Source organism: Gossypium hirsutum, chromosome D08 (assembly GCF_007990345.1).
Source record: "Gossypium hirsutum isolate 1008001.06 chromosome D08, Gossypium_hirsutum_v2.1, whole genome shotgun sequence".
Lineage (NCBI taxonomy): Eukaryota > Viridiplantae > Streptophyta > Magnoliopsida > Malvales > Malvaceae > Gossypium > Gossypium hirsutum.
The window spans coordinates 10,912,839-10,918,272 of record NC_053444.1 but is presented as its reverse complement, the minus strand read 5'-3'; the positions used below and the strand labels follow the sequence as shown (position 1 = coordinate 10,918,272).

At 32.5% G+C, this 5,434-nt stretch overlaps 2 non-coding genes across 2 annotated transcripts; both read right to left on the bottom strand.

The window, feature by feature from the left end:
- Window positions 1-3,078: 3,078 nt before the first annotated feature.
- On the bottom strand, window positions 3,079-3,297 carry LOC121220671 (small nucleolar RNA U3). The gene has a single exon (XR_005917890.1). It is a non-coding gene; the product is annotated as a small nucleolar RNA U3 (small nucleolar RNA).
- A 1,504-nt stretch (window positions 3,298-4,801) lies between these two features.
- On the bottom strand, window positions 4,802-5,020 carry LOC121220676 (small nucleolar RNA U3). Its single transcript, XR_005917895.1, has one exon. It is a non-coding gene; the product is annotated as a small nucleolar RNA U3 (small nucleolar RNA).
- Window positions 5,021-5,434: the final 414 nt, after the last annotated feature.

The window sequence follows — 5,434 nt, the reverse complement described above, 5'->3', positions numbered from 1 at the left end:
CTTGTATATATATCAATATTCATCAATAATCTAGCATAAAACTTCAAAATATACTAGTATTCAACAATGACACATTTCAAAATCATCAAAAATTTCAGAAATTAAGGTACGGGCTAACTAGAATACAAAGCAATGATCTCAAAAACGTAAAAAATCATAAAAAAACCGAGCAAAGAACATACCTTAATCAAGCCACACAAGTGCCGAATGGTTTAAGCATTCAAAAACCTATTCTTTTCTTTAGTTTCGGTTCAAAAAGATGAGAAAATAATGAACAATTTTGTTATGGTTTATTATAATTAACTTAAATATATAATTACCACTTTAACATTAATGAAATAAATGCATAATTCACATATTACCAGCACCACTATCATTGGTCCAATAACATAATAAGGACCTCACATTCAACTTATCATAGCAAATAAATACTCTTAACTTATAGCATGCTACTTTTGCATTTTACGCGATTAAGTCCTTTTATCAAATTAAGCATTTAAACGGTAAAATTTCTTAACGAAATTTTTATAATATCATTCTATCATGCTGTAAAATTTATTAAAATAGTAAAATAAATATTTTGATTTGGTTAAGTGGTCCCGAAACCACTGTTCCGAACAGACTCAGAAACTGGCTGTTACATTACGGACTCATTTATATTATCTACTGAAGTAAGTTGTCTTTCTCGCAATGTAAATGTTCGTTACAATGCCACTTATCTTAGTTTGAACTTTGGACAATTAATGAGCTAATATTTGTTAGTCACAATTTGAAAGACGAAAAAAATATAAAAGACATAATAGTGAAATGTGAAATTAACTTTATTTATTTATTCATCGTTCAAATAAATAGAAAACAGTTACATGTTTACTACAATATGTGAGTGGAATAAATGTGTCATATTTCGCATTCCAATATTCTCAACGTGTTTGTTAAAACTCCCAGTGACAAGTGTCTTAGTAAATGGATCCACAATGTTATTTTCAGAAGCTATTTTCATTACATCTACAATTCCTTCGACTACTGTCTCTCGTATCAAGCCTCTCGTATCAAGTGATACTTTCAATCAATGTGTTTCGTCCTCTTGTGACTTCTCATTTCCTTGGTATTTGCTATTGCAACACTATTATCATAATACAGTGTTATAGCTTTTTCCATACCAGGAATAACTTCAAGTTCGGTTAAGAAATTTCGAAGCCATATTGCTTTTTTCGTTGCGTCAGAAGCAGCCACATACTCGGCCTCTATAGTAGAGTCAGCAATGTAAGTTTGTTTTACACTTCTCCATACTATGGCTCCACGGTCTAGAACGAATACATTTCCCGACGTTGATTTCCTCGAATCTTTATAGGTTTGGAAGTCTAAGTTTGTGTATCCATCAGGAGTAAGGTCCTCCCTAGAATACACAAGTATATAATCCCTGGTTCTTTGAAGATACCTTAATATATGTTTTACAGCTTGTCAATGCCTAAGACTTAGATTTGTCTAATAAAGACTAACCATTACTATTGCGAAACATATATCTAAACGTATGCAAAGCATCACATACATAAGACGTCCTAGTATTCAAGCTAGGCGACCGGATCGGGTATAGGATGTTACACTAAATTATGCAATTTCTTTACTTAGCACCTTGATCCATAGAAATCCCTAACTTATGTTAATATCTCTTTCGAGCATAAAAACATCTGACTCTAGGTTGATTTATTGAAATTTCTTTCTAATTAAAACCTCTATTATTGCATTAACTCAATTTATGGATTCCACTATTAGATTTAACTCTAATCTGGTAGATTTATATCGTTCTATTTCTAGTATTGCATGCAACTCCACTCAATTATGCAAGATCTACTCTTAAATAGGTTCTATTCAACCACTGATTTAAGCACATCAAATATGGATTAGTAATCTAAAAATATTAAACCAAGAATTAAGCACACATAATTAAGAACAATAAACTAAGTATTTATTGAGTAAAATTAAAGTTAAAAGACAAAATCCATCATAGGGTTTATCTCTTTTAGGTGTTTAGAAAATTAGTCCATGTTTAAAAATAAAAACATCTAATATACTGTATAATCGAAAGAAATAAAAAAACTCATGACAACTTCTTAAGAAATCAACTGGGAATCTTCAATCTTGACAGAAATCTGCTTTAAAGTTGGCTTTATTGGTGTTTTCCAAATTGTTTTCTTGAATATTCTGTAACGACTCTCTTCTATCTTTTTCTTTTGTCATGTATGTCTTAAAATACCTGAAAAACCTAAAAATTGTGATTTTTCGAAGTTTGGTGTGAAATCTCATAAAACTGACACGTCCTACCATATGCTTGTGTGGGTCACACGACTGCGTAGTTTGGCTTGTGGAATTGGTTAGCTCGTGTGACACCTATAGCTTGCTCCAACACTCTGATTTTCACTCTTTTTACTCTCAAGTACTCTATTAAGCATCAAAACAAGAATTTAAAAGGATTAGAAGTATAAAATTCAAAGTTAACATTGAATAATCATTCAAAAACATGTTAAGAATAAAGTTAAAACATATTACTTTTAAAACTTATCACGAACATTCTCTACAGGGCTTAGACTCAATGCATCAACTTCTTATAAGTACAATTTGAAAAAAAAACATAAGGCTATTAGATAAAAGAAACTGCAAAGCGAGAATGAGCAGTTGATGTTGCAGATATAATTTTCTTACGAGGCATTATTGTAGTTTTAAATAGTAACAACCTTATGATTGGGGTCTTGGTTAGATTTGTGCGGTAAAGCATTGCCGAGGATGACTAATGACCTGAAAAAACATTTTTAGCTTTTTTGTTGTATATATATAAGAATAGATATGGGAGTTTTATTTGCTGTTAATCTAGTCAGGTGTGTTCATCTAAGAATGGCAGCATTGCAAATTCTAAACTCATATTTGGTAAGTTTCAAGCCATTCAACTCTCAATTACTATCTCTGTAGGGCTTGGCTTCTAAAATCCCCCAAATTTTGCTTCAAACAACACTGCAAAGGAACTATCTGTATGCAATAAGCCTGCAAATTAAAATGGAAAAAGCAAAAAAGGGAAAAGGGAAGAGTCTGTCAGACAACTGCGTGACCTTCCCAGCCGCGCAAGGCAAGCTGAGAACGATCCTCTGCGGTCGAAGTGAAACCAGCAAGGGAATCACCAGACCAATAATCACGCTCAGGTCACACAGTCCTGGTTCATCAACCAGACTTGGAATCCTGTCTCCTTTGAACTGAAGGACACAGAGGTACGAGCCTATAGAACAGATCCTGTTCAAGTAAGGTCGTGGCCGGTCAAGCCTTGATTTTATTTTAAATACCACTGGATTTTGTCTTCCCTTTCCGATGTGGGATACTGATCAGCTTCTGACAAAACCAATCCGTGTTTTGTCTTTTCTGTAATTTCTCACTGCCATCCATTCAACAATGTTGGATATATCTTTTCAGCACTAAATACAATATAGTTTACATATATATCATCCCAGCTATTACATTAACTTGAGTTACTGGAGTCTATTCACGGCTCTTAGCCTGTTTCATGCTTTCTTCATAGTTTTCTCTTTAGAAAATGCTTGTCTATCGACTAAGCTTATAAAATATTTTGCAGCAGAGGATGTAGTTGTTAGCAATGTGTAGGTCTTCACTCAACTGATGGGCAGTGAATAAGTCGATGATGATGGTAATTTGTTGTGTTGGTTTGGTGATAATTTCTGTTTTAAATATTAATCTAAAACTTAGTTGACAATCAATCAAACACCTGATCTGCCACTATTCAAGTAAGATAATGCTTCGGGCTTTTTCTTTTACCTGCATTTTAGGAGTAGGAAAACAGGGGAGGTGTAATTGAGATTTTGGATTTGCATTTGCAGTATTTGTGACTCATTCACTAATTTAAATTGCGATAAAATATATATATTAGTCATATTGTGTTTCCATCTTGATAAATATTATTTATTTATTTATAATAATTAATGTTTATAAACTGTAATTTTAATTTTGCTTCAAACAATTCTGCAAAGGAACTAACAATTCTGCAATTTGTTGTGTTGGTTTGGTGATAATTTATGTTTTATATATTAATCTAAAACTTAGTTGACAATCAATCAAACACCTGATCTGCCACTATTCAAGTAAGATAATGCTTCGGGCTTTTTCTTTTACCTGCATTTTAGGAGTAGGAAAAACAGGGGAAGTGTAATTGAGATTTTGGATTTGTATTTGCAGTATTTGTGACTCATTCACTAATTTAAATTGCGATAAAATATATATATTAGTCATCTTGTGTTTCCATCTTGATAAATATTATTTATTTATTTATAATAATTAATGTTTACAAACTGTAATTTTAATTTTGCTTCAAACAATTCTGCAAAGGAACAAACAATTCTGCAATTTGTTGTGTTGGTTTGGTGATAATTTATGTTTTATATATTAATCTAAAACTTAGTTAACAATCAATCAAACACCTTATCTGCCACTATTCAAGTAAGATAATGCTTCGGGCTTTTTCTTTTACCTGCATTTTAGGAGTAGGAAAACAGGGGAAGTGTAATTGAGATTTTGGATTTGCATTTGCAGTATTTGTGACTCATTCACTGATTTAAATTGTGATAAAATCTATATATTAGCCATCTTGTGTTTCCATCTTGATAAATATTATTTATTTATTTATAATAATTAATGTTTACAAACTGTAATTTTAATTTTGCTTCAAACAATTCTGCAAAGGAACTTACAATCTCTGTTGAATAAGACTGCAAATTCAAATGAAAAAAAAGAAAAAGGTAAGAGAAGTCTGTCAGACAACTGCGGGACCCTCCTAGCCGCACAAGGCAAGATGAGAACGATCCTCTGCGGTTGAAGTGAAACCAGCAGGGATATCACCAGACCAGTAATCACGCTCAAATCACACAGTCGTTGTTCATCAACCAGACATGGAATCCTGACTCCTTTGAACTAAAGGACACAGAGGTACGAGCCAATAGAACAGATCCTGTTCAAGTAAGGTCGTGCACATTTTAGCCTTGGTTCTATTTTAATACCATCCGGCTTTGATATTTTTCTCCTATGTGGGATACTTGTTCAATAAAAACAATCAGTGTTTGTCCTACACGTGTCTTTCATGATCTCTGCCTGCCGCAAGGATTGGGATCCATTCAACATAATTAAATATATCTATTTAGGCTTGAATAGAATAATTTTGATTACTCATGGATCATTAGCATTGTCTAATGCTTTCTTCACAGTCCTAAATACAATATAGTTTACATATATATCATCCCAGCTATTACATTAACTTGAGTTACTGGAGTCTCTTCATGGCTCATTAGCCTGTTTCATGCTTTCTTCATAGTTTTCTCTTTAGAAAATGCTTGTCTATCGACTAAGCTAGTAAAATAATTTACTTGGACCAAATAGAAATAAA